The 16002-nt window shown below is 44.9% G+C and overlaps 1 protein-coding gene and 1 long non-coding RNA gene across 2 annotated transcripts in view; both read right to left on the reverse strand.

Moving 5' to 3' along the window:
• LOC140907689 (uncharacterized) overlaps positions 1-16002 on the reverse strand; it is a 115609-nt gene that overhangs the window by 90109 nt on the left and 9498 nt on the right.
• Positions 7053-15407, reverse strand: LOC140899495 (uncharacterized). The gene is made up of 2 exons (XR_012155353.2): positions 15130-15407; positions 7053-7446 (listed from the first exon to the last, which is right to left on the reverse strand). It is a non-coding gene; the product is annotated as an uncharacterized LOC140899495 (long non-coding RNA).

Genomic DNA, 16002 nt, shown 5'->3' on the forward strand with positions numbered 1-16002 from the left:
TAAACAAGTCCAGGCAGGCCACCAGGATGAGAGTTTCTGATCTTTGTTGTTTTCCAGATTAATTTAAAACAGAGGACTTGGGGGGTTTTCTGATTGACCCCCCCCCCCAAAAAAAGAGAGATGTATTTGATGTATTTTAATATGTTATTTCCACCACAAATGACAGAGAGAAACCAAGTATGGACAGGAGTGGGGTATGGTGGGGTCGGGGTGGGTTAGTCAGAAGGAAAATCTCATTCTTTTAAATTTCCCAGTGTAGACAGGAAATGCAGACAGCTCCTGCATCTGAACATAATCCTATGCCCTCAGGCCAAGATTTGCAACACTGACAAATCATTTTGGGTGCCCATCGTTAGACACCTAAAAGGCACCAATTTTTGGAAAATAGGTGCTCAGCAGTTTCGGAAAATCAGACCCCTGTAAAGTGACTCTGTCTGGGCCCCTGAAATCCCTAGTCACTTTTAAAAACTTTGGCCCCACTGTACAAAAAGCTGTTGTCTCAAATGGTACAAAGAGCTGTCTTCTTCTCAGCTGATTTCTCACTTTAATACTAGAGGTCCGATGGGTGGGAAGAGATGGGAACTGTGGACTAAAACCCATTAAAAAGCATCCAGATGGGAAACTATTCTGGAATAGCTATAGCAGAATAACTGGTCCAGAATAGCTCTGCCGATCTGTGATAAATGAAGGGGGTGGGGGGCTAATTCCTTTTATGGACCCATCCAGCCAGTTACCTATAAAAGCCCTCTTAGTAGCTATTCTCTAATTGCTCTACCTATAAAGGGTTAAAAGAAGTGAGTGGGCACCTGGCCCAAAGAGCCAATGGGAAGGCTAGAACTTTTTAAAATTGAAACAAGACTCCCCTTTTGTCTGTCTGTTGTTGTTCTCCAGAGAGAGGGGACAAAGCAGCGATGCTATAAGACGCTTTGGGCCAGGTATGAAAAATTATCGGATCATACCTTGGGAGTTTAATATAAGCCTGGAGTGGCCAGTATTAATTTTTAAAATCCTTGCGGGCCCCCACCTTCTGCGCTCAAAGTGCCAGAGTGGGGAATCAGCCTTGACACGGTCAATTTCCCTGTATAGACAAGCCCTTAGGATAGCTCTATTGTGGTGTTGCCAATCTATCACAAGTTTTTTGCAATATGTGTAAAGGCCCCGCTCTAGGAGATTGCTGATTATATGAGAATTTCAGCTTTCATTTCTAGATAGGAAAGTTGCACCAGTTTAACTAGGCTTCGTCTACACCAAAAAGGATTTACTGATATAGACATACTGGCAGAGCTGTATCAGCAGGCCCCCAGTGGAGACACAGCTTATGCCAGGAGAAGAGGGCATTTGCTAGTATAGCTTATGCCAGTTCAAATTATACTAGCAAAAGAACTTGTTTGACAGTATAATTGCATCTACAGTGCAGCTTTTGCTGGCACAGCTAAATTGATTGGGGTGTGGTGTTTTCATAAAACTTTTAAGTGTAGACCAGACCTAAAATTGATCCAGTTAAATCATTATGAACCCTTCTGTGGATACTTATTTCAGTTTGAGTGACTTATTTAACTTAAATCTGTTCCCAGTCAACTTAAACTAAACTGCATAAAGTCACTCTTATACCAAAATAAGTGTCCATACAGGGATTTGCATTGTCTTAACTATATCAATTCAAAGTCACACCTTAGTTTATACCAGTGCAACTTTCCCTCAGATGGCCAGAAGATGGAGCAGTTGTGAAAAATAAAGTATCCCTCCTGTTCTCCTGCTCTCTTAGGAATTTTTTTGCTGTGCATGATGAAGTGGGTCCTTTCCATCAAACTCCACAACTTAAATCAGGTGAGCGGGCACCCAGCTAGGGTAGACAGAAAACAATGATACAGGCAAGCATGCAGCCACACAGACAGCATTCGCACTGGCATGAACACACACAGGGAGGTAGTCAATTAGGCGCTCACCTACGCCAGCAGTGAGGCACATATCCACGCAGAAAAACCCAAGACAAGGGAGAAGACATTCATACAAGCACTGTAGAAAGCAGAGGGACATACAGAAACTCATGAATATGCTCAGGCAGATGCCCATATGCGCTGTCTGTCATATACCTCAGAGGGTTGGAAGGCAGGCTCAAACTTTAGTATGCAGGCCAGCCTCTTGTCAGGGAAGAAGTGTGTCTAGCTAGGCACACAGGCCTAGATCCATAAAGATGCTTAGGCCCTTATAGACTTAGGCACTTAAGTCCTCTTTTTAGGAGTCAGTGAGCCACAAACATCCCGCTTGGCTGCTGCCTGGCCCTGTAGGCGCCTGCATTTGCGAGGCACATACATTTTTGCAGTAAAAGTTCCCTACGTGCCTGTGTTTCTGCCTCTAAGCATGTGCACAGCTGCCTCACTCTAGGCCTAAACCCCAGAGCAACCCACAAAAGGGAGGAAGATAGGCACTCCTTTGCCTAACATGTGTGCAGGGCCTGATCATGATTATATAATTTGGGCTATGCAGCTGTGTAGTAGGGTCCTCAGTGGGCTGGATGGCCCTGTGGTTAGCATCCACTCAGCTATGGGGTAGTGGTAGGGGAGTCTATCCCCCCCACTCCATCAGCTTCCAACCCCAGGCCCTAGGATGGTCAGTAGCATTGACTCTGAAGGGTGGGGACCCTCTGAGTTACCCTCCCTGGGACACCCCCTACCACTGCTCCTTCTACTTCTGGTCCCAGATAAGGAAAAAGAAAAAAGAAAGCAAACTATCAGCCCCAACCAGACTCAGCATACAGTCCTGGTACTTCAGGGAGGGCTTGGGGGAGGGCCCCCTTTTTGGCAGAAGACTGCAAGATAGATCTCTACTCCTCTCCTGCCTTCTGAGCCAGGTTGCTCCCTTTTCAAACCTGTCTCCAGTTGGAGCATGCTCTGCAGGGTTGGACCAGCAGGGCTAACTGGGCCCTGGACTGTCCTTTAACCCCTTCTGTTCCTGTGTGGGGTTTGTATACCCCATCACAAGCTGCTGTAGTAATGCTTAATAATATGTGCACTTAAATGTTTGGAATATGTATTGTGAGTAGTATTATCAGCATAATATATATGTACGCTAGCCAACATATGTTAGTCAACACACCTAACTCAAGCTTTGTGGATTGCAGTGTTGTTCAGAAGGCCAGAACTAGACAGGATACAAAGGGAATCAAAGCCTGAACCACAGGGAAAAAATCAAAGCTAACGAAACGTTAGGTGTTGCAATGCTAAGCTTCACAATGCCTATGCCCCTTTATGGAGCTGGGTTCAAATATCCCCACAAAACAGCTGTCAGGTGCAGAGACACCAAGGAAAGCAGGCAAGCAACCACAGGCACTAAATGAATAGCAACCCACTGCAAAGGCAGACAGGTAGGGATCCAACAAACATGGCACTTAAGTACATAGGCCAGCGAGCACAGAGAACTGCAGGTGGCTAGGCAGACTATGGGGAGGCTGGCAAGCACCTATACAACTCAATGCCACCTTGCAGGAGCAAAGACAGCTGAATCCCACTGTTTTATCCGGGGAGTCAAGTTCTCAGGTAGCAAATCCACTCTCTTCCCCAAATCATTTCACCGACTGCCCAGCACAATTGGACACAAATCCTGGGACCCACATTCCAGGCACCCCTATTATACCAATAAAATAAAAACCAGCAGGATCTTATTAAAGACGTTCTGTATTAAAATCACAAATGAGTTTGATTCCCCATAGTTTAAATTTCAGGGTATTACTAATTAAGAGGTCTCCTGGGTTTTGGTACTGTTTCTCTCCCTCTCTGTGTGAAATTTGCAAGCTGCTAATTGTGTTAGTACATCCTAAGACAGAGTCTGTTCTCAAAGCAATACTTGTAACAACAACTACTCACACAGAGAGAGACTCAAAGCAATACTTTGTAACAACAGAAACAGCACACAGATACTCCCTGCCCTTTTGTTGTATTCATCTCGCTTTGTTAACAATTGTGATTAAAATAGAGATAGAGGATGTATGTGGATGGATGCTTAGTGTGAATAATAACTGAATGATCAGAGAGGTGCCAGCCTAAGAATCCAGTGTCCATCGACCAAAGAAGGTGTCAAGTAGAAACAACCAGAGGACCCCCGGAGGGCAGACTGGAATCTACCCAGCAGCCTCAAGGATGGGAGAACCGAAGAACAACACGGAACCGTCAGGAATGTGCTATCTGCTGAGTGATTCAGCAACAGCATGATGAAGCAATTCCCATAGACTGGCATAGGAATAAATTCCTATAAAAATGGACTCTAGAAACTTAGAACTTTGGGGTCTGATTCTGCAAACCAACTTCCAGGAGCGTCAGATGTGCATCTGACAAGGCCCTGCTCCCTCCTCGTGTCCAGCCCACCTGGCCAGTGGCTTGGCATGAGCAACTCTAAGGCTGGTAACTATGATAACCTTGCAGAACCTGTGTGTGTGTGTGTATGAATGAATATGTGAATAAATATGAAATTTAATGGAATGTTATAGCTATAACTAACTGTTTACTATGTTTCTTTCTATATTCATAATAAATGTGGCATTTTGCCTTTTCCCCTTTAATAAGATCCTGCTGGTTTTTATTTTATTGGTATAACACCCCAGATAAGCAATGGGGTGAATCAGCGTAGGCGTGAAGTCTGTTACTGCACTGATGAGTATCTGCATTTGGCAGCCAGATCAATCTGTACTCCCACTGCACAAGCTCTTTTAGCAAAATACAATATTCTTGAAAAAATTAACTGAGTACCAGGGAGTCATGGATTAAAATGAAGAAAGCTTGATTGTCTGTGGCCACAGCCATCCTAGAACACACATGGCTCTGGAGATCTGACATGTGCCTTGAGGAACCAGTTATCTGTGTGTGATGGAGGGTTGCTAACCATCCAGGATTGTCCTGGAGTCTCCAGAAATTAAAGATTAATCTTTTAATTAAAAATTATGTCTTGTGATGGAACCTCCAGGAATGCATCCAACCAAAATTGGCAACCTTAGCTGTTTTGAGTATAGACCCTATGCTGCAACAGCCACAAAGGGGTTAATGGATAGACCTGCTACTTCCCCACTTGTGGCTAATTATTTGACAAGAAATAGCTGGGATAAAAGGCTGTAGCTTTGGCAAAAAGGGGTAGCTACAGGAGGGAACTACACTGATGGAGTGCTTCTGCAGGGAACTAGTGCTGCCTAAGGAATAGACCCAGAAATGCTATGTGGGACTGGACTTTCTTAGGACCATGTTGTTGGGTCCTTAGGAAGACTGCAATACAAGGATAAAAGTAGCTGATATGGGCCTGGAAGATCAAGTGAATGTGATCTTAAAAGGTCAGTATATTCTTAATAGCCCTTTACAGCTGGGGAATAAGCCCCCTCATGCTGGGGTTGCAGATAAACTGCAAGGCTAGATCACCCTGTGCCTATTCCAGATTACATCTCCCACCGTTGCTGTTATGGTACAGGCATGCCAAGGCAAAAAAAAATCCTTATTAATCTTCCCAAGTATAGACTGGGTCAGAGTGTCCTAGGGCAAGCAAGGTGTGAATTTCTCAGGGTCTGGATGTGGTAGTAACCTGCTGTCTCATCTCCAGAACCTCTGCTTTCATTTGAAAGCAAAGGAAACCCTTGAGTTGTTTCTTAGGATTTGTTGTCATTAAATTTTTTTTTTCAATTTATTGGTTGCCAATTAATCTGAGGTAACTAGGCTTTACAAAGATGGTAATCTGGATGAAGTAATGGGTTTCTGGGAATTCTGAAGATGTGGGAGAGGAAGGTATTGTTCTGGGTCAAACGATTTTGACTTTTTAAACATTTTAATTTTTTTAAATTGCCTCTTCAGTTTGAAATATTTCAGATTTTTAAATGTTTCAGTTTGAAAAGTCACAAAATACTTTTTTCAGAATCTTTAGTTTCTATTTCTAACTCATGCAGTTCAGCAACACCAAAACTTTGCAAATTTATGTCCACTTCACTGAATTGGCGCTTCTTCCCCCTCACCCCCAAAACCTTCAGCAGAAAAAATAGTACCTAACTCTAGTCTAGACATCTTGTAAACTTTTGTTCCAGATTACAAAGGTAGCCTGGAACAAACACTTAGGTTTGTTTCCCCCCAGACTAGGTTTCATAAAAGATATTAACTACATTGGGTAAGAATACTAGAGTAGACATACTCTAGTCTGGCAAAGGCCTATGTGGCTCTGCACAGATCCTGGAACAAGAGGGTTAAGAGCTGTAAGCTGCCTATTGACCATTAGGGCTTGTTTTTAGATGCCTAGTGATGCTTAAACATCAATCATCACTGCTATCTCATCCCTTACATGAGAAGGGGGGGGCAGTCACAGATTGTCACAAATTACTGTAAGTGACATCTAATTTTGTGAGTGGTATTTGGGTGGTTTTGTGAGTGGTATTACAAGTGGTTCTAAGTCCAAAGATCCTAGCAGAGCCCATGGGCCTAGTCAACCCTCAATGAGGGAGAGCCAGGTGGCATGCACCATCTACTGTAAGAGGCATCTGACTCTGCTAGGCAGAGTTTAGAGTACCACCACCTTCTTCTCCCACCCCTAAAAAATCTAACCCCTTGAATTTTTAATGTGGGGAAAATAAGCAGATATTTTCTTTCTCTTTATGAAACTTTTTCAGGCTTTTATCCATCATCAAAAAAGGACAAGCACCCAATTCTTTTCTACCTTTTCAGGTCATCTTTAAAACAAAGTGCCAAATTCTGAGCTGATTTGTGTCTATGCTTCTTACAATCCTTCTATTCCCCAATACTCAAGCCAGTTGCTTAACTTCTAATTAGCTTGCCATTAGGCAACTACCCCACATGCTCCCAGCAATCCTCTAACCATTGATTCTTAGACAGGAGTCCCGCAGGGCAGGAGATGTCTTCCTATGTGTTTGTACAGTAATTGGCACAATGGGACCCCGAACCCGATTAGTGTTTTGGTTGCTACTTCAATGCAAATAATAATTCTCTAAATAGGGGCTTATCTACCTGAGGATGTTGACTAGAATAGCTGTTGTGGAATTAAACTATTCTGCTAGTGTGATTCCAGAATAAAAGTGGGGTTTTAATTTATTTTATTCCAAACCATAGAGTAGGCAGGGACAAACACACAGTAGAAACTTTTCCGTTTCAGCTTCTTTCTTAATTGCTAGTTCCATAGTAGTCCTGTCTCCCCTTTCATTGCCACCCTTACGTGTTGGATTCTTCTTTTCAGTTCTCTGCATCTCTTTCCGATGGCACTGAGTGTCTCAAGTACATATTCATTCTTCTGAAATTTCAATCAACAGCTCTTCCATCTTCCCTACTAGCATAACTTCATTTTCTTTGTCTTTTCCTTCAAACCATGGTCTTCAAATGCAGATGTCCACTGACACCATATTTACCAATTTCTCTTTGCTGTCAGTCAAAAGGGCCAGATAATACATGAGTTTTCTGTCTCCACAGGGTTAGTCTAGGATGAAATATCAGTGTTAAAACTGAGATGGAAATATGCTGATTCAGACCTATAGCTAGGCAAACAAAAGAGGAGGCAAGGCAAAATCAGGCCCTGATTCTGTAAGTTACTCCACATGGGCTGAGCCCACTGAAGTCAGTGGGCCTTTGTGCAGCACAAGGGTCCATTTGCATGCAGTAACTTGCAGCATCAAAGCCTAAGACCTATATATTAAATTCTGTGTGAAGTGCTCCCAAATTAGAATGCTGCCTTTCACAACCTCTTTGCATGGGTCCAAAGGCTATTCACCCATATGGACCTGATTCTCTTCTTCCTTTCTCACAGGGCTTACAACCGACGGACAGAGTCAATTCTTCTTTGCAATACCAAGACACTTCTCACACAGTCTGCCAGCAACAGAAGGAGGCTGCTCCTCAGAATCTGCAAAACAAAAGGATTTCCCTTCTCCCAGTCTGCCAGACACAGGGCCAGACTTTTGAAGGTATGACCCACTGGGTGGCAGTAGACTAGTTCCTTCACCACCACTTTGTGCCTTATCTGTAAAATGTGAATGACACAACCCCCTTTTTTTAAAAAAAAAACCAAAAAACAAAAAAACTTTGAGATCTACTGAAGAGCGCTATTTAAGAGCTAGGTACTTTATGATTAAAGACGCAGATAGGCACCTAGTGGGATTTTCAAAAGCGTCTAGGCACCAAACTTGGCATGGAGGAAGGCACTGTTGCCTAGTGGACAAAGCACCACACAAGATACCTGGGTTCTACTCCTAATTCTTCTACTGGCCCACTGGGTGATCTTGGGTAAGTCACTTTAATTGCTCTGTGCCTCGGTTTCCCCATCACTAAATGGGGATAATGATACTGACTGACTTTGTCAAGTGATCTGGTGATTTTACTGATGGCTATATAAATAAAGAAAACAGGAGTACTTGTGGTACCTTTGAGACTAACAAATTTATTAGAGCATAAGCTTTTGTGGGCTACAGCCCACTTCATTGGCTGCATTGAATGGAACATGGTAAGAAGATTTTTATATTAGAGAAGGTGGAATTTGCCATACAAACTGTAAGAGGCTAATTAAGATGAGCTATTACCAGCAGGAGGAAAACTTTTGTAGTGATGATCAAGATGGCCCATCTAGACAGCTGAGAAGAAGGTGTGAGGATACTTAACATGTAGAAATAGATTCAATATGTGTATAGATGTGGGCACAGTTGCAACGGGCTTTGTTGCAAGGATAGGTTCCTGGGTTAGTGTGTGTGGTGTGGTTTATGGTACCTACATGCCTCCAGCTTTCATCCAGGAAACACGATTCATTTTCTACAGCCAAGCTCTAAGATACAACCGCATTGTTTCCAATCCCTCAGACTGAGACAAACACCTACAAGATCTCTATCAAGCATTCTTAGAACTACAATACCCACCTGCTGAAGTGAAGAAAAAAAAACAGATTGATAGAGCCAGAAGAGTACCCAGAAGTCACCTACTACAGGACAGGCCCAACAAAGAAAATAACAGAACGCCACTAGCCATCACCCTCAGCCCCCAACTAAAACCTCTCCAACGCATCATCAAGGATCTACAACCTATCCTGAAGGATGACCCATCACTCACAGATCTTGGGAGACAGGCCAGTCCTTGCTTACAGACAGCCCCCTAACCTAAAGCAAATACTCACCAGCAACCACACAACAGGACCACTAACCCAGGAACCTATCCTTGCAACAAAGCCTGTTGCCAACTGTGCCCACATATCTATTCAGGGGACACCATCATAGGGCCTAATCACATCAGCCACACTATCAGAGGCTTGTTCACCTGCACATCTACCAATGTAATATATGCCATCATGTGCCAGCAATGCCCCTCTGCCATGTACATTGGTCAAACTGGACAGTCTCTACACAAGAATAAATGTACACAAATCTGACAGCAGGAATCATAACATTCAAAAATGGGCAGGAGAACACTTTAACCTCTCTGGCCACTCAGACTTAAGGGTGGCAATCCTGTAACAGAAAAGCTTCAAAAACAGACTCCAATGAGAAACTGCTGAGGTTGAATTAATACGCAAACTAGATACCATTAACCTGGGTTTGAATAGAGACGGGGAGTGGCTGGGTCACTACACATATTGAATCTATTTCTACATGTTAAGTATCCTCACAGCTTCTTCTCAGCTGTCTAGATGGGCCATCTTGATTATCACTACAAGCTTTTTTCCTCCTGCTGATAATAGCTCATCTTAATTAGCCACTTACAGTTTGTATGGCAAATTCCACTGTGTGTGTCCCCTTACTATATGTTGCATTCAATGCAGCCGAGGAAGTGGGCTGTAGCCCACAAAAGCTTATGCTCTAATAAAATTGTTAGTCAAGATGCCACAAGTACTCCTGGTTTTGTGGGGTTTTTTGGTTTTTGCAGATACAGACTAACACAGCTGTTACTCTGAAACCTACTCTATAGGAGTCAGGTATTGTACTCCTGATTCTCTCCTCCTCCCTCTGCCCCCCATTGAAATCAATAGGTAGCTAAGTGCCAAATTCATACCTGTAACTTTAGGTATCTAAATACAGGGCTGGATTTAGGGGGGCCAATGACTCAGGCAACCACCAGGGGTTACCAGGCTCAGGGTGCTGTTTTTGTTAGCAACAAAAGAGAACAGAATGTTGGAAGTAAAATGTTTCAAGTATTCTGTATGTGGATTAAGCATAAAGGGAATGTTTTTGTTTATATATAGCATGAATAAATTTGTACAGTAGAATCAGTACAAGGATAAACCAGTCATGAAATGAGCTACAAATGCAGTAAAAATAAGGTATTCAAAGGCTTAACAAATAAGGGGTGGGGCATGAGTTCTGCAGATGCTCCTTGCCTGGGACACCATTTGGTCTAAGGCCAGTCCTGCCTAAATGTGTCCATAAAACTTACACTCTTCTCAAGAGTTAGAGACAGAAACATTGAAATTCATCTGAAAGAGGGGGAATAAATGCATTAAAAAGTAAACTAAGAAATCCTATTTACTACTAGCAGTGAATGATTGTAATGGAATGTTAAATGGTATTCTACTGTTCCATTAGGTGGCAATGTATAGAAAACATTCTAAATTAACCTGAGCCATAATTGGCAGAGCATTAAAGGGTCTTATCATGAACACACCTGGTATCTATAAGCAACCTCTGTAGCCAGTCCATATGTGGCATAGAAGTGTAACAGGAACCAGGCCCTGATTGGTCTAGGGATCTGAAGAGAAGGGGGGGGAAACCATAGGTGGGGGAGCATGTTGGTGGAGAATGGCACAGTATGTGCCCTGCAGGGACCAACCTTCAGGACTGAAGTTAGTTCAGCCAGTATAGCCCACTCATCCTTGCCTTCTCCAGTGAAGCTGCCACAAAGGGGCTAGCAGTAATGGGGTGTGTTTGTGGTAAGGCTGCCCCTCCATTTTGGATCTGGCCTGAAACCACCCACTCCTCTCAAGGGTAACCAAGCAACTGGCCAGCTGGGTAATGGCTTTCAGTCACTATGGACAGGGGCTAGATTAGAACCACTACCCTGCAACCTACAGCAAGAGAACAAGTTGATTGTGAAATGCCCATGTGGTTTCTCTGTTTGTTGGGGGTTGAAAAGTGGGGCGGGGGGAAGAAGAGCTAAGGTAGAAAGTACAGGAGTGGGACAAAAGGGGAGAGTGGATGGGCAAGGTCCCCTGGGGTAAATGGGGGAGAGAATCAATCTCAATATAATATGTACAATATGGGGGGAAACAAGTGAAGGACCAGGAAATAAACATACATGCTTGTTCCCCACCCTCCAGCTCCTTCTCCAACTACCGCAACAGAGCTACTGCTATGGCTCCCTTCATTAAAAGTTTGATGGTGTAGTACCTGTGTGCTGGGTACCCCACATTATTCCTCCTCAGGCAAGTTCATTCTGTGAGATCAAAGCTCAGAAATGAGTGACCAAAGGGGGATGGTGGTAACCCACAAGTCTGACCTGAAACAAATTAGCAACACTTCTGCCCTGTGCTAGCTCCCCCTTGAAAATAGGCTCTGTCCTGACCAAGGCTGCCTGTACTACCTGGGAGGTCATGTCTCTCTGTGGGCTTAAGACTACCCATGGGAGCTAAGCAGCTCTCAACCACTAAGAGGGGGAGTGGACAGAACTTTGGCTAGTGATACTACAGTCCTCACTTCCCCCAAGAGACCAGAATCGCAGTGGACCTCACTGCATTCAGAATTGAATGCAAAACTCGCCTCTGAACTAGCTTACCCTCCTTAACTCTTCACAGCAGTGTGTGCCCATGACAAACATACTCTAAACCAGGGCTTCTCAAACTAGGAGTCAGGACCCCTCAGGGGGGTTGTGAGCTGTCAACCTCAACCCCAACACCCGCTTGCCTCCAACATTTATAATGGTGTTAAATTAAACACCCTTTTAAATATATTTATTATAGGAGTCACACTCAGAGGCTGGCGATGTGAAAGGGGTCACCAGGAAAAAAAAATTTCAGACCCCCTGCTCTAAACTCATCCAGCTATTTCCTCTACCACGGGGGAAGGAAGGGAGAGATTGTTGGGATTTTCTATTTTCAGATACTACAGTGATGGGCACTGTCTAAGTAGGCAGGTGTCTGGCCAGAGAGAATGCTATCCCATGAAAACTCATCTAATAATTTCAAGCTAAAGGAAGGAGATGCATGTTTATTTTAAGTATTCAGAGGGAATCCCCTTCCTACCTCTCCTTGTTAGCTATTGGGGGAAGGGGAGAGAATACTTTCTGTCCCCTACCAGTGGTGGTGTATAAAATGTCAGCGGTAGCGACACAAAGACTCACTTGTATTCCCACATGCTGCATTTCTGGTAGCTGTTTTGCAGGGGGCCCTGTTGCACTGCAGCTGTAAAGATTCCACTTCCCTTTCACTCATGTGCTGTTCCTGGGTTTCCTCCAACTTTTCTTTTCCATCCACAGTTTATGCTTGGTGAGATGAATTATTACAAACATCTGTCATTGCCTCCTTTTTCCCTGCAAAGGACTTGACACAGCTCCTTTGCTGTGAGTGTGTGATCTGTTACCCCTTTTCACAGATTCTTCTCTCCCTGTTCTGGGCTGGCTGATACTAAATGAAACCTTTCCCACATATACCCTGGTGGGAGAATTAGAGTATCATGAGAGATTGGGATTCATCTCTTGTGTGCTCCAAGCAGGAACACCCAGATAAGTGAAACTCTTTATTAACATGTTACCAAAATCTGAGAAGAGAGGGTATTGGTCAGAGCTGGGTACAGAAACCTTAGGGTATATCTAAACTGCAATCAAACACCTGTGGGCTGGTCCATGTCAGCTGACTCAGGCTTGGGGGGCGGGGGCTCAGGCTATGGGGCAGTTTAATTATGTTGTAGATGCTCAGGCTAGAGCCTGGCTCTGGGACCAGCCCATTTCTTCTCCCCACAGGAATCAGAGCCCAGGTTCCAGCCTGAGCCTGAACATCTACACGGCAATTAAACAGTCATGTAGCCCAAGCCCCTGTCAGCTGACATGCAGGGCCGCATTAACCTTTGGTGCACCTGGCACCAAACATAGTTGTAGACCCCCATGTAGTCACTATGGGCCCCTTCTCAGTGTGGGCCTGGTGTGGTGGCATAATAGTATACCCAGTACTGAATCTGAGACATTTTTCATTTTGATCAGACACCTCTGCTTAACTATATGTATGTATTGCCATACACAGCTTCTACAGTCCCTAGTTTTTCTCACTGAGCTGTACCTATGTAAGTTTACCGGTGTCCATCGTCAGCAGAACTTTCATAACGATCAGGGAAACTCCCCACAGATTTGTCTCCTTCAGGCACGCTATAGCCATGTCTTCAGTACATGCTATTTCACCAGTCACTGTATGTGGTCCTAGTCTCAAATCAATAAAGTTCCATAGCCCGCAGATACCTGATCAATTCTGACACATTCCTCCCCCAGCACCCATCCTGCCATTTGAGCAAGCCACTTGCAAATGTTGTTTCTCCAACCCTGGCTCAGTGAGCACTTAACCCTGGGAACCTAAAGTCACCAGCCTTCTCTTTCCCTCTGCTCCCATCTACATGCTATTCCACTACCTGGTCATCACCTCTCCTCATGCTTCTTTTCCTTCTACCTTGGATGTGCTCTCCAGACAACTGGTCCTATTCTCTTCCTGCAAACCTGACCTGCTTCCACTTTCCCTGCTCCCTTTGACATTCCTTTCCTAGGGGTGACCTCTGTTCCTTGAGGTTTAATGCCAGTTTCTTTATCTGCTTCTAGCTTAATGGCCCCCAGTAGTCAGAACTACCTGTAGCTTCTCTGACTACAGCCATAGGGTCAATTGCCAGAGGCCAGCCTTAGACAGGCGCATCTACTAGCTGCGGGAGAGGTGGCAATTCCAAGACTGAGCATGCTTGAACCTTCCAACAGCAGTACTAGGGACTCTCAATCCTCAGCACTGGACTCAGGCAGCTGTAGACTCAGCAGTTAAGTGCTTCCCTACTCCAGGCCAAGGCTTTAAGTACCTGAGATGCCCATCGCCTACAGCAGGGGCCCCCAATTCCTATGCACCCAACAGCTAACACATAGTAGTAAAGAAGGTGCAGCCTGGATGATTTCTGAGGCAGGGGCGCCAGGATATTCCCATTCCTAAGCAGCAGCTTTGCAGCAAGCTCACACCACCCCCTTCTGCTGTGGGACTGGGATCCTATGAAGACAGTGGAGTTATCCTATATATAACCAGTTCCACGCAAAGTATGTTGAAGTCAGTGGGAGTCTCTTCATTGTCTTTAATGGGCTGTGTACAGAAGCAAAGGAACTAATCCTAGACTCTAGGAGTACAGTACAATCTAAATCTATGCTGTACTGGTTTACTAGTGTAAACAGGAGGGACTCACATTACCTAGTGAATAATCAACACCTCCTGCAGCTCTTAACTTTTTCTGAGAGGTCTCCCACCCAATTACTAAATGTAAACCTGCTTAGCTTACAAGGTTTGAAAATATCAGGAGGTATGGTTACAAAGCAAGGCACTTCTGAATTCAGTAGGAATTTTGGATGTGCACGGAACGCAGGACTGGTTCCTGCATAGTTACAGAACTGCAGTAAAGTGGAACAATTTTCAGTTTGTGTGAATAGAGGATATCTGGATCCATATTGTAAGACTGTCCCACATAATGAGGTAAAATTTGAGGTGCCTTTGCTGTTCTTTTGTTCCACTCCTAGTTTCTATGGGGAACTTGCCAATGCAATATTACTGTCACCTTCTTTTTAAACAAAACTAAAAAGAAATGGTAATGGTTGTTGAAAATGGCAATTCTGGTCCTACTTAGCATGGGTAAGATTCTAGGATTTTTTTTGCTCAATTTTATCCTACTTTGTCTACAGCAAATTACAGTGGATCAATATTTGATCTGGGAGAAATGAAATAATAGAGAGCGGTCCAAATTGAACTGTGAGGGTGTTCAAATCTGAAAAGGAGGTACTAGATTCCCTTTCTGAATATTAGACAAATCTGGAAAGGAAAAGCCAATTTCTGCTTCTATGGCTCAGAAGTGGAAATTGAGTCTCAACCTCCTGCGTGCCTGGTACTGTACCTAAAGCTGCCCAGTCCTCTAGCAGAGCCCTCTGTCTCTTACTTTATTTTAACTTCTCCTGGGGGGGGTCCACATACCTCCCTTGCGAGGCTTCAGATAGAGGTGCATTGTCCATTCGTTCCACCCAACTCCTTCTTTGGGGGCTGCCAGCCGAGGCCACCAGCATTCCGAATCCAGGCTGGGGAAGTCATCTGAGTGTGATATCTGGGCCAAAGCCTTCTACTTCTTGTGCACACGTTCCCCATTCACAGAGTCACCCTCTTCTAGCAGCTAGCTCCCCCATCACAGCAAGCCGGTGCATCAGCTCCCACCAGCCCTGGCAGCTTCTCTACGCCCTCCCCCTCCCTTTCCTGTTGATAGCGGCCGAGGGAATGCTGGGAAACGTAGTTCCTTCCCTGCTCCAGGGGCGACTGTCCAGGCAGGGAGCTGGCCAAGGAACTACAGCTCCCGGGGTCCCTTGGGCTCCTGGCGTCCAGGCTGGATCCTTGGAGGCAGAGGCTGCGAGCTGGAGCCTTGTTGCCAGTCTCTGGGCAGGGCCCGGGTGCTGTGTACTGTAGGCCCAGCGGGGCGGGGGATTGGCAGCCTGCTGGGCCCGTGGGCGATAAGTGTTCTCTGGGGCTGGAGGCCGTGCGGGCGCTGTGGTAAGCAGGGCTCTGCTCCCTGCTCTCTCTGGGGGGCCTCTCGCTGCAGCGCTGCGGGAGGGGAGGAAGCAGATGTTAGGGGCCCCTTCTGAGCCTGGGGCCGGTGCTGCTGACATGTGTTAGCGGTGGGTGTCTAATTGCAATGTAGACATAACCTCAGAGCCCAGAACAGGCCTTTCCGTTAGGGTTTCATCCCTTTTGCCGTCACTGCCCATTCTTGATCTGGTGCCAGGTTTCTACATAGGTTTCAGGGATAGAAAGCTGGGATCAGGAAATTCACATTTTACCATACCCATACTTCCTACTCCT

Source organism: Lepidochelys kempii, chromosome 1 (genome assembly GCF_965140285.1).
Source record: "Lepidochelys kempii isolate rLepKem1 chromosome 1, rLepKem1.hap1, whole genome shotgun sequence".
Taxonomy (NCBI): domain Eukaryota; kingdom Metazoa; phylum Chordata; order Testudines; family Cheloniidae; genus Lepidochelys; species Lepidochelys kempii.